Here is a 27,076-nt window from a genome sequence, read left to right as displayed (position 1 = left end):
TGGAATTTCTCTTTTTTTATTTTTTTTAAGTCTTCTTCACAAGGGAAATTTCACTCAGAAAAAACAATAGATACTAAATTAAGCTATGAAACTATTGGGAGAGATTCAACCACTTCCAGTAACTGTATTGATATCTATAAGCATGATCTAGCTACTGTAGTCTAGGACTGACAAATCAGGAAAAACAGAAAAATTGTCTCAATGTACAGAATGGCAGCATCTCATCTTGCTTACAGTCGTTACTTGTCAGAGTAAATATTCCTCATTCAGATTACCTTAACTTTTGGATCATCCAGAGCCTTCCCTACACAGTGTAGGGTCTAAACCAGAGCAGGGATTTGCTATCCTTGTCCCACATGCAGGAGTTAAAGGCCAGAGAGCTGAATGCACATGTCCAAGACTGCAAATACGGCCACGCTGCCAAGAACAGGAATTGAACAGAGACCTTCCTGGGATTACACTGCAAAGAGACACACACACACCCTGAGCCAGCGGTATTTACATCTGTTGGTCCTCTAATACCGTGTGATTGTGTTTGCACAGAGCTGAGCCCAGGTGAGCAGGCTCTGCCTTTTGTCTAGGCTCAAAATCTGGGGTGCGATGGTGCATTATGTGTATTTGTCCAGGTTTTAGTTGGCCCAGAAAACATGCAGCGAGTGTGCTGGCTGCAGCCCTCCATGTACAGCATCACCACATCACAGTTATTAAACTTTGGACTGAAAAGATCATTTTTTAAGAATTTCCTTCTTTAAGGCAACAGTGTAATTCAAATAATAAACTTCTTTCTAAAAGCCACAGAACAAAGTGAGAAAGAAAAAAACTAACCCTCCCCCTCTCCCACCTCCAAACAGCAACAAATTCCCGCCCCTGTAGGCAACACATCTCCAGCCTTTAAATAAATAACAACAGCAAGGCCAACCTTTCCATCTCCCCTATGTAAGAGGAGAAACATTCTGGCTTTGCCACATGTCCTGTAATTATGGGTCGAACCCCTGTTCACAGGGGTATCGATCTGCTGCTAGCTGAGTCTAACTCATTAGGTATTCCTTCATTGTTTCCTATGCAAATTAAGTTAATGAGAATTAGGAACATAATGGAGCCCATTCACCGTTCTAGTTGGTGGAAAATGGGTTTGACTACCAATTTTCCATTACAGCTGTTTTGTAATTACTCTGGAGCACTCTGCATTCTAATGGAGATCCTGAGCTGATCTGACAGTCGCTTAGCTTTTTTTTTTCCTCCTCCTCTCTCCCATCTTCTCCTTCTTCCCCAGGAAAAAACAAAAAAACCCAAACCAAAAAAACCACACAAAACAAAAAACAAAGCAAAACAAAACAACAAAAAAAAAGTGAGATTTTTTCCATTAAAGCTCTGGCATTTGATTTCTACTGCAGTTAAAAAGAAAAAACAACAACAACAACAACAACAAAAACAAAAACAAAACAAAAAAAACCAAAAAAAAAAAAAAAAACAACAACAACAAAAAAAAAACCAAAACCAAAACTGTTTCCCTTATTTTTTCCCCCACTGGAATAGCTTGACCCTTTCTTTTCCTTTCTTTTTCCTTTCACTCTGATGTCAAGGTTGCTCTGCTTTTAGTGCTGGGGTTAGTTTGGCCAAGGGAAAAAAAAAAAAAAAAAAAAAAAAGAAAACAATAAATACAGAAAACCAAAATTAAACTGAAAGCATCATGGATTTTATTCTTTCACCCAGGTTTCTGAGGGAAATGAGGCTTATCATAGTCAAAGAGTACACACATCTCTTCCTATTTGTCTGTCAGTCTCACTTTACAGACTGATTAGTTCATTTCAATCAAATTTAACTGAGGGTTGAAGGTGTCAAGGATATTAAATTATTGTGAGCTTCAGAAAAGAGGCATCTGAGTAGCAGAGAAACACTCTTTTAGCATGGCCACTAATGACAGGCTGCAGCATGAGCCCACTCTCATTAGACTCCAAAGAGCCCACAGAGGAGGAACGCAGTTTTGAAGATCTCAACCCCAGGATTGGGGTTTGTACCTTCCCTGACACACATGGTCTGGCCACGAGACACAATGCCAGAGAAAATCAGGTTTCATTAGTTCTACTGGACACAGAACCAGTCACTGCTAAGCCATCAAGTCTAAAGCTACATTTAAAGCTCCAAAAGAAGTTCAAGGCTTCAAGCCTTGGAAGCTACTCTCAGCTATTTCTCTGCAGAACATATATTGTTAATCATCTTAATTACATCAGCATGCATGGGCAAATCAGGTATGGGGTTCAACTGTGCATTTGGGTCTGAGTAAAACCTAAAGAACAGCTGGTCCTGTCCCTATTAGACAAGCCACACATGAGGGTATGTGGAAAGGTGTTTTGGAAAGCATACTCATGAGGACTTTTGGAAAACATACTCAAGAGGAGTTTTGAAAAGTGTACTCATGAGGAATTTTGGAAAGTGTACTCATGGTGCCCCATCAAAGCTCTATCTCACCTCTGTTGAGGGTGGGAGCAGCTACATTCAGCTCAGATCTTTCTCTTCATCGTGCAGGTCTTTGTCACACTGGAAACTTTCCTAATACTAATGCTGGAGTTCCTTTTGTTTTTCTACTTCAGAAGAGAATGGCTATCATGTGATCCTGGAGTAAAATTAATATAATTCTGAAGGATGATGTAGTATAGAGCAGTCCTATAGTTTTCACATTGAAAAGACAAAATTGCTAACATCAAAAATATTTTTGCTATTAATAACAATTTTAGATGGACAAAGATAATAAGGACTTCAGCACGGTCTCACACACTGATGTACTTAGAAAAACAGAGGCGGTTTCTCCACACTGTTCTTACAAATTTTCTCTTTGGGCTCCACCTCAACTCTAGTGCTATCCTGGTGCTCAATAAGGAAACCTGAAGGAGTAACAGTCCCAGATCCAGGGTCCACTGGCCAGAACAAGCCCAGATTGTTGTGAATGCTTACCAGTCCTTGCCCTTTTTTGAAAGCTGGGCACATCTGATCCCATTCAGATGGGATCAGGTTTCATTCAGGTTTTATTTCCAGCTTATCTGAGTAAGTAGAAAAATCTGAATCTTTATGGGAGAAAACTGAGATTGAGAGTTGAGAAAGGATGAAGGCAACAGGGAAGGATACACCAGGAACACCAGTCTTCAAGCCATACTGGATGCCAGTCATCAAGGCCAAATGAACACAAAGTGTGTTCTACCATTTGGATTACAGGAGAGGTTTAATTGAAATGCACAAACTGAAAGGCCAAATTTATACAAAATTAAAAGTCCATTTTTATTATTTGCCATGGAACAAATTGTAACTTTATATTGCCTTTAGATGCAATTTTGTTCAATGAAATTAGATTAAGCTAAAATAAAACACGCCCTTTAAAGTGTAAAGATGAAATATTAGGACTTATTATGGGTGGAAAGAGATTTTGATTTCTCTAATAAATACTGAGGAAAATATTTGGTGGAAAGTATAGCTGCCTAATTTGCATTAATACAAATGAGAACTATCAAGTTTAGCTGATTAGCATATTCATATATACTGTAGGCACCACATTTTCAAAATAGTCTCTGATTACTAACCTAAAGTACTACATTTAAAAGCAGAAGTTTTGAACCTCAGAATTCACCAATCATTATATTTGGAACATGATGCAAGAGCAAGGATTTTACAATGCAAAGAAAATTGAACACTTAAATTTAAAAATGTCAAGAAGAGACATAAATGAGACAATGCTGATTGTTTTGGAAATATTTCACTTTAAATGGAATAACAAAATGAAAGAGAACATTGTCAGGTGAAAAGAAAGTCACAAATACAATAGAGATGTGATATCAACATGGCATCTGGACTTTAAGAGATATTATCTTAATAATGTTTTAAGATTATAAGAACATTATTATCCTTATTCTCATATAAGAGGCAGAGTAGATGGACATACACCACTTATTCTAGGAAACTACTGTGGTACATATTTTCAACTATCTGAACTAGAAGGATTATCTTAAAAGTTCTATTGACTTCGCTAAAACTAATTATGTTTAAGGATCTTTGACATCCTAAATACTTTGATTTATCATCATACAAAATACTGGTAATTTCAATCCTTCAGACACCATTCTAATCTACTCTTTTGTATGTATAATAGACGTTGCACTCTTTGGATATTTTGGCTTAGGTTGCTTGAATTTATCTCATTGTTTCATTTTCTTTTCTTCTAGGAGCAGGAAGGTTTAAAAAGCCCTTGTCCTGTTATGAAGAAATTGAGGGGGTGAGTTACTCCTCCTGTGATCTATCTAGATCCTTAAGGAAAAGAACAGAGAGAAAAAATACCTTTTTTTCTTTTTTTTTTTTTTTTTTTTTTTTTCTTTCTTTTTTTTTTTTTTTTTTTTTTTTCTTTTTTTTTCTTCTTCTATCATATTTAATGACAGTGCTGAGCTGGGGTGGTTATTTAAAAAAAAAGACATGAAAATTCCTTGATAAGTGTGGGTTGCTGACACTCTGTTCTGTGCTTTAAATTTTCCTTGGAAAGAACTGAATAACCACTGGATATTCATCAATGAAAACATTTTATAAATTAAGAAGAGGCTTTAAGTTCCATGATGGACCTGTTAATTGAAAGTGTAGCATTTAAGAATAGCAAGTTCCCTTTAATTGTGAGCTTCTCTCATTAGCATTTCAGTCAAAAACTGGAATTTCATATCTGGTTGCCCTGATGAAATCCTAGCATTGTTTTAAACTTGTAAATTTAATAGGAGCTTGGGAGATTTTCCTGGGTTTTTTTTATCATTACTTTATAAGGCAATCGTTTCAACGTTCAATTCCCCATCATCACTATTTTTTGCCTGTTTTTTTTTTTTTTTTTTTTTGATTAACAAGGAAAGTGAAACAGGGCTACTATGGGTGCATTCAGCCACTGAGATAAGATTCACCATCAGAGATTTAACCCTCAGATTTGTATTTTATCTCCCTTTTTATAATAGCTATATTCAAATCTGGCAGTTTCTATCTGAAAGATTATACCTCCAACTGTCATAGCATATTTAATTCTAATAGAATCTTAGGCAAAAATAACGACAGCAACAGCAACAAATTGTCCACGAGGTAATTTTCATGGTTCCACTTCTCTGCCCAACATTTCTGGAAACTGGATAAACTGCTGATAGAGAACATGAGAGTGAATCACTGAAAAGTACTTCAGAGAAGTCCTTCTTGGCAAATCCCATCCCAGATAAGGGAATAAGAATTCACAGTAAGAGAATTTCAATGAAATCCATAACACCAAGATGTATCTAACACTGCAGCTGATGCTAAATCTCCCAATGGGGAAAAAAATAAAAGCCAACACCAAAACAATTAGTAAGTGCATATTAAACTGGATGTGGCTAAAAACCTACAAAGATGCATATGATAAACAACTTAGACAAACTAAAGGGATCTGAGTGTATACTGATCCCATTTTCATAACATTTTTACACCTTTTCACTCATCCTCAGACCTCACAGGTATTATAATCCTTGCTTTGCATGCACCAAGTCACAAAACAGCCAATGTGACTTGGCCTCATTCAGGCCTCAAGCTTAAACAGTACCTTCCTTCCTTTCAGCAGAATTCAAGCTGGCATGAGCAACACAAGTTTCTCCAAAATAGAAGGAAAGGTTCAAATCCTGGAAAATGGAAGAAGTTAAGCATTTAGTAGGATAACTTTTTTTTTGCTATGGAGACCTCAATGGGAGTTGTAGGTGTGCAGCATCTTTGAGGATTTAACCTGTCACTTTGAAAACAGGCGGTGTGAAGCTTATTTTCTCCTGTCCTCACTCACCCAGACTCTGCTTTGTTAAGAACTCTATTTTCAGAGCAAAGGATAGTTTTGGATTTTATAGTCAAAAGGTGTAGCTTGAATTCTTGAGTTAATTGAACCAGATGAATGGTTTTCCCCTGCACCTTACTGGACCTTACTGGGATCAAAACTAGTCATTTTTTATTTCCATTAATGAGATACCACAGATATACACTGGCAGCAATTCTGGCAAGAATGAAAGTGGAAAGGAGAGCAAATGGTCAGATTATCCTTTTTAAACTTAAACTCTGAAGGCTGTTAGGGAACTTTTCATTCCCTGCCTTACTACTGTGGATTTTTTGACACTTTCTCTAAATAATCTACTGTTCATCAGAGAAGGAAAAGATCAGATGGAAAAACACAGATCTGTTAGAGCATCTCTTACAAAAGCTTCTATACTTCCTGTTTTCCAATTCTTTCTTACACAGAATAAGACAGCCCTAGGTGTGACCATATTTAACAAAACTGAACTTAGAATTCCTCATTAATTTTCAGCAGTTCCCCAGCACAGCAGAAAGTTTCCCAGGAGAATCTAGAGGAGGCTAAAGCTTCACATCAAAGTCAATAAAACCTGTTTTTGTTGGGGATGATAGGGAAGTAAAACAAACTTTCCCCTGGGAAAGAAAACAGGTTGGGGCGTTTATGTTGTGTTTGTTTGTTTATTTGTTTGTGAGCTTTTGTGGGGTTTTTTTTGTTTTGTTTTTATTTTTGGTTTGTTTATGGGTTCTTTTTCTTGTTTTTTTTTTTTTTTTGTGTATGGGGTTTTGTTTGTTTGATTGGTGTCTTTTGTTTGTTTGTTTAAAAAAAATTAGGGTTTTTGAAGGGAAAATTAATTATAATAGAGGACTTATAGAACTCATTGGAGTATGACCCAAAGACATGCTGAAAGAATAGTTTGATTGTAAGAAATAAACTGGCAGTTTGAAGTAAATTGACACTAGACCAAGGATCTAGGAGAGTTTTTGCCTTACATTTTGCAAGAGCAAAGACTCTGATTAGAAGTGCTTTGAATTGCTTTTAAAAGCCATGTTTGGAGGAATGTAATTTCCTGTTGTAGCAGAAGTGATGCTAGTGGACAAAATCACATGATTCTTCAACAGGAAGCTCTCCAGTCTCAACTCATTGAAATATCTCAGTGGTTAAACATGGTCAGGCAGGGTTATGAGGGATTTGTCTTCCAAAGTTCATTTCCACCAAGATCTTACTGCTGTTTTCTAAGAGCATTGCTTGTGAAGAATGACAATGTATTTCAAGTATTGTTAAATATTTTACTTGCCCTTCTCTATTCAGATTGGAGAAACTAAAGTACTCCTCTTGCCACCTTTAGAGCTTCCATTCCCTATTCCTCCAAGCTGAGTAAATGTTCCTCCAGCCATGATTAGTACTGCCTTGTGGTTAGAAATGTAAGACTGGTGCTTCAGTGGGAATTAGTCATTAATTCAGAACTTAATCTAGTTGATAGCAATATTGCCCATTATTATCCCTTTAATGGGAACCACCTCTAGGTCATGAGACACAGTTCTCCCTGTCTCTCTCACCCACTGTCAGGAATTCAACCCCACAAAGTCAGGATGTGTCTATCACTACTGGCATGACCCAATTCTGCTAGAAATTTTATTTTTTCTATGGCCAGAAGCTTTCAAAGAAATCTCAAGCATTAATTTGTTTGTGGAACACCCTTAAGCAATGATAATGTCAGGACTTTGGGCTGAAATGAGTAACCCTCTTACTATAAAAAACACTAGAGACAAGATTAAGAGTGGGATTGTAAAACCACAATGTGTAGCTACAGGGCAGGTTAGTGCCCCTCTTTTAGACTGAGGCTTATTCCCTGTCACATTCCAGAGTACAAGTATATATTAAATGAAGCCAACCAGAAAGTGGTGTAAATTGGTACTGTGTAGTCCTCTGTGTGCAGAAGTCAAATGACAGCTGGGGACTGAATAGTCTGTCCCTAGGTCCATGAGATTCATGACTTTGAGAAATAACATGTAAAATATATCACACAATGTCCTCCAGGGAAACATTTAAGTGCCAAACTCTATTTTCTGCCCAGGGCTTCTTGGAAGCATTAAATAACATTCCTTCAGTTTTGGGGGCTTTGAAGAACTTCCAGTTTCTTATTTCTAAAACTCATCAAGACAGATGTACCAAACAGTTGTTTCATAACGACATCCAACTCTCTTAGTCCTTTGGCAAGAAAATTCCTTCTTTCCTTCATCTCAAGCTAGTATTAGCTACTGTATCTCCCATCCAGAAACTGCGCTGTTTATAGCCAGTAAGCTTTCCAACACAAGTTAGACTTGGTTTTACTATACTCAGTATGGGCTTATCTTTAAGCAAAACAGGTAAGATAAGCTTCGGCAAAACAGAAATAAAAAGTTATCTCATTCACTGTGAGGCTGCCACTTAGTTTTGGATCTTGTCAGCAATTATAAGTGGAGGTGCGTCAGCATAACTGTGGAAATATTGATTCACTTTATATGTCTGTGGAACTTAAAAATGAAGACATATAGCACAAACCAGGCCAGCTCTTCAGTTAAGAGAAACTGTCACAAATGTACAGAAGAAAATAGAATTACCCTTGTTTACATTAGTGAAGGATCTGTTTTATTATAAATGCAGAGAAAAATCTAAACAAAAATTTTTAATATTTTGATTGTTTACACACATATATATGTATACCTAGATGATGCTTATGGAATTTATAAGGTCAAGCACTTAGGCACTGGTAAGCATCAGAAATAAGGTTGCTAGTGATATTTGCCTTTTCTCCAGTTGTGTCTGTCAATTATGAAGGCACTTTTAATTACATGAAGACATGTTGTTCACTCCATGGGTGTCCTGCCTCATTCAACACTCAGGTTGAATGGGCCTCATTTTGTACATAATGAACCTATATGTGCTTTCCAACCGTTGATTACCAACAATGGGATTCACCTCACCTCCTTGCAGAGATCCCACACATATATATTTATATCTCAGCTAGCTGCTCCAGGCTTCCCCTCCAAAGAGGGGGAAGAAAGAGGCATTTTAAGAGGTGACCCATTTTAAATGTGTGTTTTAGAGTGAAATGAATCACCCCCTAAGGAGTAGTACTTCTCTCCCTTGACTATAAAGAGACTTTGACTAGTTCAGGTAGAATCCTCCGCACTGTGGGTGCATCCCAGTTCCTGTGACCCCACTCCTATCTAGCACATAGTCTTCAAACACTATTTCAAGCAGAGGGATATTATCAGCCCTGTGGGTAATCTGGTGGTCCTTGTAACAAGAGCTGAATCATTCCTGTGGCACACCCACTCTGTGAGCAAGAGGGTGCCAGTCACCCAGCTCCCTGCACTAGAGTTTGCTGCCAGAGCTATCAAGACAGTGTATCCTCATCCCATCAAGAATCAATGGAAGGAGATTATTCTCCAGAGAATAATTCTGCACCAGCTCATGAGGGGGTACAGGGTGCTTAAAGTTGAACTGAATAATTTTGTTGCTTTCTTTCCTCATATCACATTTTACATGCTGAGTGCACAGTCCCCCTCTCCTCGCATTAGCTCCTCTGGCCCAGCACACACCATCACAAGTCAGACCCCAGGGCCTAAATCCAGGCACCAGAAAATGAGGAAGAAGCCTGACCACACCGGAGAAGTTCCACTGACCACACCTGAGAAGTTCAAATCTTCATTGGCAGCACACACAAGGTAAAATCCTGATCTCCAAAAGAGGTCAGCATCTTGCCTTTTAGCTCCATATGTCCTTTTAAAACAGTTAAGAATGAGATTTTATTTGAGTTGCACAGTTCTGTCTAAACACCATGATAAAGCCACCATTTTGAACAAAATGAAGTAGAGATTCTTAAGGCCTTGAACCATAGATAATTTCTCACCCTTTGCCTTCTCATGATATCTATGTAGATATTTTAAGCTGAAAAAACCCAAAACCAACAGGAATAATGCCAAAACAAAACAAAACAAACAAAACAAAACAAACAAAAACCAAACAAAACAAACACAAAAAGCCCAAACAAAGCAAAAAACCCACATACAAACAAAAAAGAAACCAACTCAAACATGGTGGTTTTGTTTCCTGTTTTTTTCCATGGAGTAATGACCCTGTTCCCCGAGTTCAAATATTAGAAGGATAAAAAAATCAAATCTTACCCACACCTGGACCTAGACTCAGTGCTAGGACAAATTCAGTTACAGAGGTTTAGATTTAGCTCTTATTGTTAGGTTTTATGATAAAAGCTTATTTTCAGACCATGACACAGTAGCAGCTAGAGAACACAGAAGCTGGGGGGGCTCAGTGCGCTGCCAGGTTACCTCATGCCTATCCCAGAGTCCATAAATCCACTAAATACCCATGACCACTAGCCCAGAGGACCACAAGGGTACAATGCCAGACAGGGAGCCAAATCAAGGACTTCCTGTAAATAAATTCCTTGTCTTCCCTGACCCAAACTGTCCAATAAATCCTTTGCCCCACTATGCATGTATGACACCCATCACCACGAGGCATCAGGAGCAGCTCTTGGGATCACCTTCCAGAAAAAGAGAGCAAAAGTGTGGGATGTCATAAAGAGTGCAGAGGAAAAGTGCTTTGGGATTGCACCAGACTTGTTATGAGATACTGAGGAATTAGGTGATTTAGGAAGGAAAAAAGTTCAGGAAAACAGAGGAGTTAAAGGCTAAGAAATGGTCAGTCTCATATAAATAATTTGCGGATCAGCACACTTTTCTGACTGTTCCCCTTGCCTGAAGCACAATCTGTCCTGTCTTAGAATCATAGAATCACAGAATCACTTAGGCTGGAAAAGACCATTAAAGTCATTGAGTTAAACCTTTAACCTAGCACTGTCAAGTCCAAAAAATCATTCCCAGATTAATTTAGGTCAGAATGCACCCTTAGAGAGACACTTCTGCGAAGTCTGAAGACAGAAGGAGCACCCAATATAAATTAAAAAGGAGCTATAAGACAACCATACAAATATAAGCAGATAACCTACACCAATTCTTTACCAATATTACCTCAAAATCAAGCTGCATGTAGAAATTCCAAGGATCAATACTTCTGTACACAACCTCGTATGAGCCACAACCAAGGTGTGACTGTGTGATAGACAGGGGGGCACACTGAAAAGCCCTGGGAACACACAGGCTGCCTCTGCAAGACCTTTGCTTATGCAACATGGACCCTTATCTCTGAAGGGACCACTGATGCCTGCATTTAGTCTTGTTAAATTCTTTTCTGTCTCCTGAGCAAGGTCTGCTATGCTGTGTGTCTATGTGTTGGCAAAGGTACAGAGTAATTTGTTTCATGTTTCTTTCTCATACAGTTCAGATATGATCAATCAAGCTTCTCTTTACAGACATTACTATTGAGCCAGCTGAGGAGGTCTTGGGATCTTGTATTAAAATGGTACAAGCCACTAGATTGAAGTTGGCATAATCTAGAAATTAAAAAAACCCATATATATATAAATTTGTCACTCTCATTTTTCACATGAGAGTGGAAGAGCCATGATTGCCCATTTTAAAGGGTTGTTTGTTTAAAGTGATACTGGTTTTTTTGTCTGGATGTGTCAGATTCTCCAACTGATCAGAGTCAGGAGGGAGATGGGAGAGATGATTAAATTATTAATAATATCTTAGCTAAATATACTTGGGAAGCTTTGGAAAGAAAACAATTTTCCATTATTTATCAAATCAGACAAATTGTTTTATTTAACCTGTTTGTTTCCTCATGGACTTGCTTTGTAGTGTGATATTTGCTAGGATTTCCCACTGTGCAGCAGGTATTCTGTGGCCCTCATTATATCAAGTAGACAGCTTGTTTTGCTGCAGCTGTTGAAAATACCTGCATCTCAGGTTGGATGGTACCTGGTTCAATCCATGGTGCTGGAATCTATAACAATCATCACACCCAACCCCATTTCTGACATGTCTCTTGTTGGAGAGCTAAAAGAGTCACACCACGGTTTGGCATTCCTTATATCACCTTCATCTTGATGTTTTTTTGTTTGAAAGTACTTTTTTAGAGATAGATGGATAGTGAAAGCTCCCTTGTGTGCAGGAGGACAAAGATGAACCATAAGCAGAAAATATTGAGTCATACTCAGTGTGGTAAATTAAGAGGAAAAAAAGAAAAAAACCTCCAGGCCTGTCATGTCAGGGCTGCAGCTTTAACCAGGACTGACTGATGGTCCCTGAGGTTGTGTTGCTCTGCTCCATCTCGGATACCAACTGGGAATCAAGGAAATAAAGGCTTTCCAGGCAAGCGATGTCAAGTACCGGGGAAGAAGAGAGCATGGAGAATGGTTCAAACTCTTCTCAACTCCTGTGAAGGAAATATGGATTTAACTGACCCAGGAAATCTGTAATGGGAAATTCAAGCCCACAATAATGAGTGGTTAATAAGGGTAAGAGAGAAACAGGCAAAAACACTTTAGTAAGTCACAGGTTCTTCCTTATCACTGACCTGAATTTATATAACAATAACTACAGATTGTACTTACATATGTTCTCGTAATTTGTAAGGACAGAACATTTTCTTAGTCTTTAGAAAACAAGATAATCACCTTTCTTCTCTCCTTCTACCAGTTGTGTAGCAGAAGACAAAGACTAACTCAAAGAAATGTAGCAAACATTTGAGGAATCTTGAAAAAACTTTAAAGTTCTCTATGAATTTCAATTTTCTCTACTAACTCTTTGTTGTCACCACCAAGAAGAAGGTGGAGATTAGATGAGCAATTTTCCCCTTATGGTGCATTTCACAGACATTCATCATTATGAATGGCTTTCAAAAATGAATGGTTATCTCAAGAGACTTTATTCACCTATTTTTTTCCTGGTTAAGACCTTACTACATTTGTTATGCTGTCTGTGGTGCAAATACAAAAACAGAGTAAACAGGAAGATTTCTAATTCATTTCACAATTTGAAATAGCTAAAAAAAAAAAAAAAAAGAAAGAATCAACATTTATTGTGGGGGTCTGAGTACTTTCATTTAGAACACAGACTTGTTTTCCCATCTGCTTTCCCACAAGTTGCAAACTTAATTTTTTCCTCCTCCTTTAAAAACTTTTTGAGATATTAAGGTATTCACTGTCATTTTATCCCTTTGGTTAATTCTGTATTCAATGGTGTGTTTTGTCATTTAAGAGCCTACAGTCTAAGAAACTCATTATTGTTAGTAGTGATTGGATGTTGCATCCTGATAAGGACATAGGCATCTCTATCTCATAAACAAAATGAGTTTAGTTTTTCCAGGCATTTCTCAAGATCTTGTAGGTACCATGGGAAAGAGAGACAAAAGGATATGAAGTGACCAACTAATTCATTGAGTCCATCTGTCCACCACTGCTGACAAATACGCACGTGACTATCTCATCCCTGTCCAATCATCAGATTTCCTTTTGAATCTCGGGCTTCTTGATCTTCCTGTTTGGGTTGAATAATGTTTGGATAAATAGATATATACATAAATAGACTGACAGAGAGTTGAAAATACTCTGGGCTGATTTCCTTTGCTGATGATCTATTGAATATACCTGATGCATTCTATGTGTTCATTGACTTTTCTATTTGTTTCATACTTGTACTCATTTTTACTGATCACCATCCTGCCTTCTGTAGTGTCAAGATATTATGAAAAATATTCCACCAGCAAAGGTGTCCTTTGATATTTCTTATAGCTTATATATCTTTTCCTGTTGCCCCCCGCCCCTCCGCCCCAAGATCTGTGCCTGTTGCTTTTGATGAAGTTTCAAATGCAGAGCACACAGTCATAGCTCAAGATTTGGTAGCAGCTGGGGTATTTTGTCCTTCCTTTCATTGTTTCTTTTTTTTTTTTTTTTTTCTTTTTTTTTTTTTTTTTCTCTTTGCTATTTTATTCAGAACTGCCATCATTGTGTGGAATATTTATAAAGGTTATTCATAATATTGTTATTATCTAAGAGGAAACTAATAACTGTTCAGGTAACTGCACTAATAGAAAATATAAATCTGGATATTGGTCAGTTATTTTATCACTTAAATGATTATGAGGTGGGACAATATTGACCAGAAAAAATTATCTACTTGAGAAAGGTGGGAAGTTTTCTGTTTAAAAGGTATCAGTGACTTTGCAGGGCATTTGTGTCAAAACAGTTTATCTGAAACAGAATTTCCTTATAAAATGTAAAGAATTTTAGAAACTGTTTTCTAAGTATACTGGTTTGTTTGTTTTGTTGGGTTTTCTTCTTATTCATCTTTGCTTTTCCTCTTTTTTTTTTTTTCTCCTCTGTATTTTTATTGTTTGAACATGGAGGACAAAAGGACCCTGGAGGGCAGACTTAAAAGTGGTGTTTTGTCACCTTCACGCACATTGCTCTGTAGTGGAGGAAAAGACTTAGAGCAGCTCTCCAGGGAGGAGGAGAGGAAGAGTTTATAAATGGATTTTCACTAATATTTTGCATCCTTCTTATCCAGAAAAAAAAAAAAAATCTGATTCAAACATTTGCAAATTAACATGCAAGATACATAAAACAGAGCTACCTTGCTGGGAAATTTCCTCTTTAAAAGGCACACTAACATGAAAAGAAACTGCAAGTGTCTGTCCTTGCAGGGGGATGGTATCCCAAAAGGAAACAAAAACTAACTTTTCTGGGCTGGCACCCTCAGTAAGAATCCCAGTAGCTGTGAAAAATGGCAATGATCCAGAAGGTCTGATACTCCCAGCACACATGGATGTGAATCAGGGCTACAGGTTCCTGTGGATTTATCTGTGGGCAAAGCTGCTGTTCAGTCAGGATAAGACATTTGTCTTAGGAGGCATGTTTATTGGTGCTGTATGTGAATTACTGGGTGAAGTTCCCATAGCTGTACTCTGCAAATTGATTGTGAACTCCCCATGATTTCATTTAATTTCATTTCTCATAGTAATTTTTTCTCTTTAAATGCCTACTTTCTGGAGGTATGTGTTTTGGAAAATGTCTGGTTATATGTCTGTCTTTTCCTAAGTAATTTGTAGTGTCTGTGGCTACAGAATTGAGTTTATGAACATGGCACGAGAAGATTCCTCAAGAAAAATAAGACTAAATCAACTAGAGAAAACCAGGAAAGTGTTTGTCAGCACATTCTCACAGTTTTCAATGTGTTTCATGATTTATTAGAGACAAGGGCTGAATTTAGGTATTCATATTCCTGAATCTGGGAGCAGTGTGGGTAAGCATCATAATATCTGGTGGTCACAAATTTCTACATATTAAATATATATTAACATAGAAACTTCTAAAAATAATGTCAATAACAAAGAACAACTGGGTGAAAAATATTTGTCTCGCTTGCACACTGACTGTTCAATGAATAGAGGAAGAATAACAGACTCTGAGGTGTCAATCTAGTAACTTTTTTTTTTTTTTTTTTAGCTAGCACTAATTAATTTTGAACACAGAGGAAAAATGATTGAAGGGGAAAAAAAAGCAAGCTTGGGAGAGCCTGCCTAAATGTGATTAACTTTCTTTTGTAATTAAATTGCTAAGAACTGACCTTAAGTGCAGTTGTGCAGGCATATACTTAATTATTACATGATAAATAAATATCCTGATTCAGAATCTGACTTCCTGGTAGAGGACTAGCAGATCGCAGAAGGCAAAGTGTTTGAGACAGTGAGGGAAAGGGGAGAGTGTTGCTTGGCTCTATCTGCTCTTTACATTTGAACAGAAAAATCACAGGCCATCATTCCCTATTTGTTGTTAAATTGTTGTCATCACAGTATCACTCTCTGCTGACCAAGCATATTGAACTCTTATTACAACATCTGGGTACACATCAGGGTGAGTCTGAGTTCTCTTCTCAGAGAAGCTGTGGCAGCTGAGATCCACTGGTTTTGTCCTCTTCCTCCTCTGTGTCTGATAGAATCTAAAGAAATACATCCTTCAGGCACCTCCTGACACTGGAAGAGAAGAGGTTTCCACCATGGTGATTACACACCAGGACTACAAGATGGTGTTGTCACTCACCATCAGTCCTGTGCGCTCAGAACAAGCCAGGCTTGGTAGCCTCCAAGGAAATGTTGAAGAAAAAGATGGGCATGCTGCAAGGACAAAATGGTAATACATACTGTCATTAAGCGTGAAGCAATTTGCCTTAAATGGAGGGGAAAAAGGAGTTGAGTGGCCCAAAGAATTTTTAAAATTTATATTATTATTATAGATTTTCAGAGAAGAAAATTAACTTTTTTGATTTCAAAGCCACGCCCAGTCTTTTCTTGAACACTCCCAGGGACAGTGGCTGCACCACCTCCTTTGAAATCCTTCTCTAATGCCTGACCACAATTTCAGTGCAGAAATCCTTCCTGATGTCCAACCTGAACCTCCCCTGACAGCTTGAGGCTATGTCCCCTTGCCCTGCTGAACAAACAAAATTTTTGGAAACAGAAAAAATTTGAATTGTGTCTTCTAGGAAAGAGATAACTCAGTCCCTTTTCTGACTGCAAATACAGTTGCTAAAGTGCTGAGAAAATTCATATTCTTTAAGTCAGGGCAATACTTTCATGAGTATGATTCTCATATGATCTTGTTAGCTCAAAAAGTGCTTGCTCAGGTTTTGTTGCTCTAACATCAGATTGATTAAATGTTTGAAGGAGTGTATCTTCTTTAGCTCCACAGGCCTGATTTGGAAGTTGTCTTCACATTTTGAATGAAGTTTTGAAGAAGGTAAAAGGAATTGTGAGTTCACTCCAGCCTGCAATTATACTGCTGATAAGATGTTAATGAAGAGAAACACTGAACAGAGTCTGCAAAGTAGTTATAATCAAGTCTTCTTGTAATTAAAATTGTCAACAAATTGACAAAGACTCTTAGTGACTTGTACTAAAACCACTAGGAAAGTGGAGCTGGGAGCATCTGTGCATACATTGAGGTCACTAATTGAAGTATTGCTTCTTTTCAGGATGACCTTTTCCTTAGGAAATCTTCCATATACAGAGTCAAACAGAAAGTCCTGTAGCCTAAAGAATCCTCAGGCTAACCACGTCTGCTTTGTGAAAGTATATTAAAAAATCAGCCAAGCACAGAGTGATGCTTTGCCTCTTTGCCTCTCCTGGCAATGCACAGTTTTAGGACTTGATGACCACGACCCTGTGCACGTGCCCAAACTTCTAAAACTTCTGGATTCTTCCAGACCAACAAAGGAACTGAACTTTCTGTTGGCTGAAAGAGCTGCGTGCATGTTTGTGTACATATCTACACCTCTGTATTTCAGTCTGCTGAGAAAAAGATTGTTATGTACACAGCTCGCTTTAACAAATGCAAGTTCTGATGTGTAACATCAACGCTACGTGCATGTAAGATAAAAATCACATTCACGCAGAAGGGATCTCAAAATATTTTAGAGCCTCTGTAAAAAAAGTGCAATTCAAGTAAAAAAACTCCAAAACTATGATGATTTATTGGCAGCAAAGGTCCAACCCAGGGAAAATGGAATTAAAATATTTCACAAGGATTAGGACTGGATTTGTTTAGTATGACTGGCCAGGCTACAGACTTGGTTGTTTGGCTGTAGTTTGTGTGAACGAAGTCACTTTTTCTTAGTATAATATTATATTTTTTTTTTCCTTCTATCATTGCATCAAATGTTAATGGAAAATCATTAACAGCTCTTGCACAACCTTCAAAAGGTGTCACCACTTATTCCGCTCTAGAGGAAAACACACTATAACTCTCAGCCTTTCATCTTCAAGTATTTGCCACTTAAAAACAAGTTTGAAAGCAACTAAAATGTACAACACATCATATAGTCATAAGCCAAGAGTAGAAATCCAACAGCCTGGGCTTGAGGGAAGGCTGGAAATAGCTCACATCTATTTCTATACATAGAACCTTTAGCATATGGCACATAACCTCTGAGTCAAAAAAGATTCTAGCAGGAGGTGTGAAACAACTCCTTGCTTCTGAATAGGGCAAATGCAATGTGATGAGATTACAAGGATGATTGTAATATTGTATGTCCCAAAGCATCAATAAGCTGGTATTACAAATACTCCCTTGTAACTGATTTTGACATCAGCACTATTAAGTCTTAATCAAGGAAGGGGAATCACTAGATAAACATTAAGCAATAGCGATCATGGATTATTAGTAAATATGTGAATGAACAACATGTTCATACACATGGCTAGAGATGGAATCTACACTGCATTTCTTTGTTATTGTTACAACTTCTCTGCCTTTTTGACCGGCTTGAGACACTGGGCATTTTGCCTGTGTGAAGTGGAAATATGAATTCATTTTTCTGCTCAAATTTTGCTTTGTTTTTGAGCAAAGTAAAAACCTGACTAGTAATAGTTTGAAAAGCTTTGAAGTCTCTAATTACTGCTTGCAAGATTTTTAACACTTTCTTTAAAGACATCACACATCAGTCTTCCTAGAAATAAAAAATGAAAAGGGATGGAAGAAAGTTCTGAATAAAGATTATTTCTGAAACTCAATCTGAACTTGCAAAGAGTGTTTTCAAAGTCTGAGTTATTAAAATAATCAACCAAACATACAAAACCAGACCAAACAAACAAAAAAATGAAGGGAAAAAACCTCAAAAAAATCAAATCCAACCTTTTCCAAACATCTAGTGAAAATGGCATTATGTTTTTTCAGGATTAAAGGTAGCCAAGTAAAAGAAAAATAAAGGAAAAAGGAAAGAAAAAAGTGAGATAGTTCCCCTTGAAGTGAGACTGATGGGGTGACTTTACAGTAGAATTCCTTCCCTGCTCTGGTAGTGGCTTGTCGAGGCTTAAACGTTCTGAAGGCTGTGAAAGAACAGCCACACAATTTCTCTAACGTGCACTGATTGAACATTTATGTCAGCCTGCATTCAGCTGAGAGGCATCGCAGTCCTGCTCAACTTCCTCCTCCTTTCTACACCACTGACATGGCCCCCAGCCTGGGGAACCTTTGAGTCAGCTGTGGATCCTTCCCTGACTGGGAAATTCTTAGTGGTTAGCTTAAGGCAGCTGGAGCTGTCCTTTAAAACACTGTGCCATTTGGAAAAGGAGGGTTAATCAAGACTATCCTAAATTTTACTTAGGCAACTTAACTTACTTGCTTGGACCTTAGGGACAGAACAAATGAGACAAGGAATGGACTGTCTTCCAAACACAGAGTGTGCTTTTTCATGGTGTTTGTCTTTCAGATTTTTTTTCGACAATGAAATCACATCCTGCTCCTTGACCAGTTATTTAGTGTGTTTTTGTTAGCAGCTGTCAAGACCCATAGGACAGGTGTCTTTTCCAACACTCCCTCAGATGTACAGATAAAAGTATGTATTTCTGGTTGCCACTTTCCTCTATGCTGTGAGGTGCACAGCTTACCGTGTTGCAATGAAATGAGTGTTGAATTCTCACAGACAAACGTTTTGAATATAGAGCCAACAAAACCAAAAATATTTATTTCGCATTTCAGAGTATATAACTGCATGATGCAAATCCATTCATTTCAGGATATATAATCTGGACCTCCTACAGTAAAGGGATGGCCAATCCTTCCATGCACCATTCCCAATTCATTTTTCAGTGCTGCCTGTTTCTTGCAGCCAGGCACCTGGAGTTTTTGTCTGTCTCTTATTTAAAGCAAGTGACTCAGGTTCTGTACCTGAGCCCTCTGAGACTGCACTCCAAGCAAGGACCATATCCATGCTTAGGCACAAGGGAAAAGTTATCTTGATGCAGTCAATGCCATGAACACAGGGAATTGATGACTTGGCATTCAAGTGCCGAGTCATCAATCATAAAGAATCAATCTTCGCTCCCTGAGGAGCTGGCCCCAGGCAAACATAATTCTCTCTCACTGCCACAGACCTGATAGCTCTTGTCCCATTTGTAGGGATTGTATTTGTTCTTATTTCAACATTGATTCACTTGGCATTCAGGAGTATTTTCCAGATTCCCAGAAAATGTCACCTAATTCATCCTCTCTAAAAAGGGTGGTGATGCTTGTATATTAGAAGACCCTAATACTTGTTTTTTTTCCTGGTAATACTTTACACTCTAAGAGCTGAATGGAAAACAAGATCCTGTTCGTTCCTCCATTGCCTTTTGTGCATGTGATTTGAGGGAGGGGAACAGTAGACACACAAGGAGGGCTGTTAAAAGCTTTTGAGTGCTTTTAACTCAGTCAGGCTTTTCAGGTCTGTCAGCAGGTAGGATAATCAGTAAGCCTTATTATTTGTATTCCAATGGCAGCTCAGACACATTGGTCTGCACTACAACACCATTGTGAGCCAGGACCTATGCTTACCATGAAATGAAAGCTGGGCCCTACATGCTCAAAACTTATGCAATAGCATTAACATTTGAGATTTTTTTTTTTTTTTTTTTTAATTCCCTGGGGCACAGTGCCCTGGAAAATATCAAGATAAGTAAGCACACTGAATTCCAAGGATTTGGAGCACTGCTCAGGAGCATAGTTACTATACTCACAGGACAAGGGAAAAAAAGTGGCTTTATGTGTTTATTTCTTCTTTTATTTTCCTTTCTATTCTTCTTATTCTTCTTAGTCTTAGACAGGGACAGAACAAGCCAACTTCCAAACACCAGGATATGTAATTAGCTAATTATATGTTAAAGAGTGCAGTGCATTTATAGTGTTCTTTTCCGCATATGTTCTTGTAATTCGGGACTTGAAATCTTGAAAGTTGGTATTTGAAGCTTATAAATTTGCATCAAATTTTACTCACTGGAAGTCGAGCTGGTACTCAAAATCTGCCGGGGAGAGCACTTTTCCAGTAAATGCAAAACTTTTTTTTCAGTGTTCCTGCCATGCTGAGGGTGGGGGGGGTAGGAGAGTAAACTCAAACACCAGTCCCAGTCATCAGTGCACAGAGATTCAGGAGGTTCTTTCCACTTGGCCTGACCTGATCTAACATTGTGCTACAGGCTAAAAAGGTGATGTCAACCATCCCCAGCTCCTGACTGTGATCTCTTGCTATTACCTTACATGCATCCCAGAAATCATGCAACCATGGAGTGAGATGATGCAGTGCAATGTCCTGGCTGAAAATGATTTTGGGGAAAGAAAAAAAAAAAAAAAAATACAAACCCAGAATGTTTGATTTTTGGCCAGAGGAGCAAACTGATGAGATTCTCTCTGTAGTCACCAATGTGATGAACCTGGAGCAAAGTAAGAAAAGGGATGTAGAGGATGGATGGATGGATGGATGGATGGATGGATGGATGGATGGATGGATGGATGGATGGATGAATGGATGGATGACTTCTGTCAGGTACAACTGGGATCAGGTCATGAAATGACAGTGCTCATATTTGAGATATTGTGTAATCAAGACTGGCAAACTCATGGTTTTATAAGTGGGTTATGTAAGAGAATGCTTGGGGGATCAGAGGTCTTGAAATTTCAAATGCTGCTGCAAGAGCTAAGCAATGTAAAGCTTTTTTAAAAAGGCAGTTATCCAAAATGTTCTTTCCTCTCCTAACTGGAAAGTTGGCCAGCTGTCTAATACTGTTCCTTATTTTCTACATTTCTTCTACTGCCCATAAAATAGAAAAACAAATGTAAATGATTTTATTTTTTTTTAATTTATTGTTTGAAGGAATTATGGGTAATGACTCAAATCAATAATGATGAAATTGAGGATTTAAACTCTTGACAGAACCCAGACTGTTGTCGTTTCTCAGACTAAGATAAACTGAAGAAGAGCTAGATTTTTTTTCTTTTTTAGGGGGAAAAGGAAAAAGAAACTTAAAGAAATTGTATTCACTTTAGAGGAAATTCTTCTAAGGAATATAATGGCAGCAATTTAGTATTCAATATTTAGCTCAAGAGGGACTTTCATAGTATAGGAAAATTATGTGGACTGTAGATATAGGTCTGAAATTCCCTTCTCACAGAAAAACTGGGGTAATGATAGTGAATTTGCACCTTGCTGTTTCAGTACTAAATTCCCGGTCTACAGAGAACTTGATAAACATATCTAACTAGCTTAAAAGATTTTTTAATCCAACTGCTTTCCTTATCTGGAATAAAGAATTAATAATACCAGAATTTAATGAAAAACTCTCATTTATTTTACAAACACAAGAGTTGCAAAATACATTTTTGTAAAGTTTGGGCAAATATCTTAACCGGACCTTTAAACCATCTAAGTTTTGTTCATTCTAAGCTTTAATGCTTGGGATAGTGACCAATGAGGCATAAAGCAAATCTTATTACTTCATCAGATGGTGAGTGCAATTTATGATCTACTGACAAACCCAGAAGAGAATGCTGAAATATTGTGGTCACGCCTAATAAAATAGCAGGTACAGACTGTAGATAGGGCAAAGACTAATCTCAGCTTCATGCACTAATCTCTGCTGAAGCCAATGGGAGTAACCTTGGCCTTGGTTCAACAAAATATTTAAGCACATGTTTAAGTATAGTACTGTGGCTGGAGTGACTGTGGGCTGCAAATGATAGAAAGAAGAAGCAAACTCTCAGTGAAACTGTCTCACTTCACTCCTTTGACTACGATCCATAGGAAGAACTCTTAAACACTGTTTAAGTTTCCTTTGTAATTTTTTTTCAGATTTGAAATATTCTTAAGTAAATGCTTTAAACTGAGGTTTTCCATTTAGCTGAATTAAGGTTGAATAAAAAATGTGTTCCAGGGAACTGGGACAGTGATGATTCTGCTGGTCAAAGAAAAGCACATTAGATCTGTAAAAAGTGGGTTAATTAGCCAGAAAGTCTCCAGGAGACCCAGGCAGACATTCACAGTCCTTGCAAAAACAGAGATGCAGAGCCATGCTGAGACAATGAGGGACTTTCTTGCATGATGAATCCATGATTATCTTTCTCTCCACACATTTCTGCTTGTCCTTCTCACCTAGCTTAGGAGAGCTCTTTTCAGAGAGAATTTCAAGGGCTGCTTTATTTGTTAGGAGACAAGGAGGCACTAATAAATTCCTCTGTGTGAGGTATTTAATTACATAATAATGTGTACACTAATCAAGGTAAATGTGTTTGTGAAAACACCTTGATATGGGAACAGTTAATCACCCAAGGCATTGCTTCTTAACACACCTTGGAAGTTAACTTAATTAAATTAATTAGAACAATGAAAAAATGAACTGTTTATTGGTCTACAATGGCCTGAAGCAAGTGCTTTTCCACCAATGTTAGGAAATCTCCCAGAGTGCAAATATTTTTTTTTTTTTTTTTTTTTTTTTTTTTTTTTTTTTATGTTTTTATTTTTTTATTTTGCACCTCTAGTTCTTGCTCTTATGGCAACTTGTGAGGAGGCTGTAAGGGATAGCATTTTCCTCTACAGCCCTGTCATCTGAACTCCTCATCTGCAGGAACCAGGTGATTGGTACCCAGAAGTGCTGTACTCGCAGCCAAGATCCAGAAAATGAACACATCTGTGAGCTGATGTGTGCAGCTATGTGCTAGCTGGAAAAGAGCAGTTAATACACTGGAGAGGTGCTGGTTCACAGTCAAAAGCCAACAGAGATGTGTGGGAAAGCACTTTCTTTCCTCTAGAAATATTTGGGTTTGTCTCTCATTATCCGTTATTGGTTTCTACTTCCAAATGCTGCATCCAAAGCAGCTATTTGCTGTCCTGTTTTTCTGGTGTACCTAGCTGACAAATACAATTATGTTTTCCCCAATGGCTTTAGCAAATTTTTGTTGACCACATCTTTGACAGACATGCAGCTGACCTGTAGGAACATGGCTGTGTATTTGGTTACACATGATGCTGCTGTTGGCTGTATGTGGATACCAGGGCTGGCTCAAGCTCCGGATTCGTGTGTAATTTATCATCCTGTCAGGACAATATTGATGTGGAAAAAAAGCACGGTCTTCAATGCCTTTCTTTCCTTCTCCCTTGTCCCCCCCTCTTTAGCCCTGAAGAAGAAAATTCTTGTATCTCTATGGAGAGAAATCTCTATTTCATCTATTAGATGAAATATATGTATTTTTTTTTTTGCTTACCTTAAAGCAAAAAATTGCTGTGACTCAATTCCTAGTGTGGCTGCACCAAAGTTTGTTTTAGCAGAGTCTGGGGAGGATATGCCACGAGAGGTTGAAGGAAGGGAAGGAAGGGTTTCACAAGAGGTTGAAGGAAGGTTTGGATGAGGATGTGATGAATCTTCTCAGGGAAAACTACATCTGCTGGCTTAAATCATGCATGAAATCAATGCTGTAAGCAGGTCACACCAAGCGATGTAAGCAGTAGGGTTGGAAACTCATGAGGCAAATAGTTGTTCATATCTTTTGTCATGAACTGACCTTTTAGAAGTGACCTAGATCACTCTTTTTAGGACACCCAGGTGGTCAGGGACAGTAAGGGTGACTCGGGACACTGACACCTGTGTCATTTGCTCTCAGATGAAGAAGGAGGGAGAGAGCTTCTTCACTGTGGTGGGAATTAGTCTTTAAAGCAAAAAACTAGTCCTTCTTTATTCATCATGGTCACCTCTTTGCTCTGCAAAAGAGGAGACAGTTTCTGAGTAGACTAGTTTTAAAGAGATGTATGTAAGTTATCATCAATGCTCAAGGAATGAGGCAGGACTGCCTTGCTGTAGGCATTTTACAGACATTAAAAAAAAAAAAAAAAGTAGGCTTTGATCCAAATTGGTACTCTAAGGCCAGCTGAGGTGCTAGGTGAACTTTAAGGACCCTTCCAACCCAAGCGAAGATGCTTCATAAACATGGGACTGGTTTTGTGTTTGCCAGACTGAAGAGCAGAGTGGGACTGAACTTAGACTTTCCACTTATGGTCTTTCAAACTTGACTGCAGTTCTTGACAGGACAAAAATGACAGCTTCCACCCCTCTGTAAAAGCTCAGTCTTTTGTATTTCCCAAGAGTCTAGTAGTTGGTGCAACTGTTCATTCAGAGAAAAACCAGTATGCTCCCCCAAATGCATTTCTTTATGTTGTGCATCCTGGGAACTCATGCAGATGCATAACTGAATCCAGAAACAGGAGAGTGCTCTCAGTGTGGTTTTGCATCCCAACCAATGTGTCCTACTGCTCAATTTTGCAGTTTGATTGCAGACATATGTTCATGCAGCCAATTTAGTCCCATCTCTGGAGCTGACACCACCAACAACAGCCCAAGGCTCTCTCCATCACACATTTTTGGTGAGTGTGGATGAAACTTGTGGTATGGACAGCTTGATTTACTGACTGTGAGTCTGTTGGTGGCTAAGTCACAGATGAAAAAAACAACCTAAGCACAAAAAGCAACTGTGAAAACAGTGCTGGTATTTTCAGAAGCAATTAAGTATTTCGATAGACATTTTCTTCCTAAATGGCAATAATTTCTGACATTTTCTTTGGTTATCAGGACCACTGAAGTAATCTCAAACCAGGTTAAGAAATAAAGACTATGAAGATATAAGATGCAGGTATGCTTCTGGCCTTCATTTGTTCAGCCATGTAAAAATGTTTCATGTGTCACTGCAGTACCTCCCCGCTACTCCTCACTCACCTGTATGATCCAGTTTGTCTTATCATCAGAACTGGAACACAGCATGTGAAAAGAAGGGAAAAGAATGCATTCTGTAAATATGTGGTACCAGTGTTTTCTGCTTGCATCTCCTAATTGTGCTGTTTGAGAAATCTCTATTTTCTCCTGTTTCCAAGTTTTGTATGCACTGGTTTTCTATACAGGTGTCAGTTGTTCTCACTTTGCTTACTTATTCTTTTTCCCGTTTACTTCTTTATGTATGTTTTATTATCTTAAAGTGTTTTTGTTGGTTTGTGTACATGTGCAAGCGTGTTAATAATTTTCTTGGGACTTTTTCATCAGGGGCTATTATCACAAACCTATGTTGTTGCTATGTAACAAAGCTCTGCCGCTGTCTCAACACTTTTTTTTAATCTCTGTGCTTCTTTTAATTCTTAATTCTCTTTTTCTTCTAGACATTTCTGTTTTCCTTCCTCTCCCCTGAAGAAATCCAAAAGGCATACCCACACCCCCCTATGCACACACAAACAGAAACACTGGGGGAAAAATACCCTTAAATTCCTCCCATACTGTTTGGTGACTTATTTATTTAATTTCAAGGTCTCTTCTGAAGATGAGAAATAAGACACGACAAGGCATGTGTTATACTGAGATAACACATACCTTTGGGGAAGTGTGAAACACAAGGCAAAGAGGAGTGCCTTCAATGACCCAAGATGAGAGTTATCTTGTGGTAACACACACCTAGATGTGTCCCATTATGGCTGTGAAGGATGGGGATGCAGAAAGTGGAAATAAAAGAAATAGTAGAACTTAAATTCCCTTTATTGTTATTATTATTTTTAAGTTAGTCTCCAGCATGTCCTTCTATCATAAAAAGGAGAGAAGGATTCCAGCCAACAATCCTGTGGGACATCCATTTTAATACAAAATAATACATGCAGAGATGATAAAGCCAGAAGGGACACTCACATTCACTCTTACTGTGGATACTTCCATATCGCAATTTATTAAATGTCACAGAGTTATTCAGCATTGAATTGAAAGTATTTGATTACTTTCCTTCCCAAAAGGCATCCATACTACTTCTGAAGACATCAAAACACAGGGAATCTGTTGCTTATTGGGTAATTTGTTCCAATAGTTTGTGACCCCTGCTATTAAAAAGTTGTGCCTTTTTAAAAAATTGATTGTCTGCCAGTTTGAATGTATCCAATCACGCTTGTTTTTCTTGTTTTTCTGTTTTTTTTTAAATCTTATTGCATAAGATTAAACTGCATATCCTATCCTGTCCTACTTGTGTTTTAATCTAGTCCACTCCTGTGTTTCATTTCAGAAAATTAAGTGATTTATTTTAATCCTTCAATAAGAAAATATTTGAAACATTATGATTATTTTTAAAAATTCTTTGCCCATTGCTTTATGTCAGCAGATTTATTTTCATGATGGTTTTGCTTGTGTAGAGTTAATTTTCTTCATAACAGCTGATGGGGCTGCATTGTGAATTTGTGCAGGAAACAGGGTTGAAAATGTAGAGACTGTGCAACAAGGCCGGTTTCACTAATACTGAGTTTCTGTTTTGCAAAGTTTTCAGGGTCTTCTTTCTAGAAGAAGGCAAAGACTTTTTGGACCTTCTTTTTCCAGGTATAACCATATTACAGTGAATCTTCTATTTATTGGGCTGCCATTTCATGAGACAGCCAGGTGATTTTTCCTTCTCCCATCCTTACTTACCAGCATGTCAATCTCTGTGCTATCTGCAGATTTTAGCTGTAGTGATTTCTTATTTACTTATTGATGAAAATATTG

Source organism: Vidua macroura, chromosome Z, assembly GCF_024509145.1.
Source record: "Vidua macroura isolate BioBank_ID:100142 chromosome Z, ASM2450914v1, whole genome shotgun sequence".
NCBI lineage: Eukaryota > Metazoa > Chordata > Aves > Passeriformes > Viduidae > Vidua > Vidua macroura.
This window is presented reverse-complemented; position numbering follows the sequence as displayed.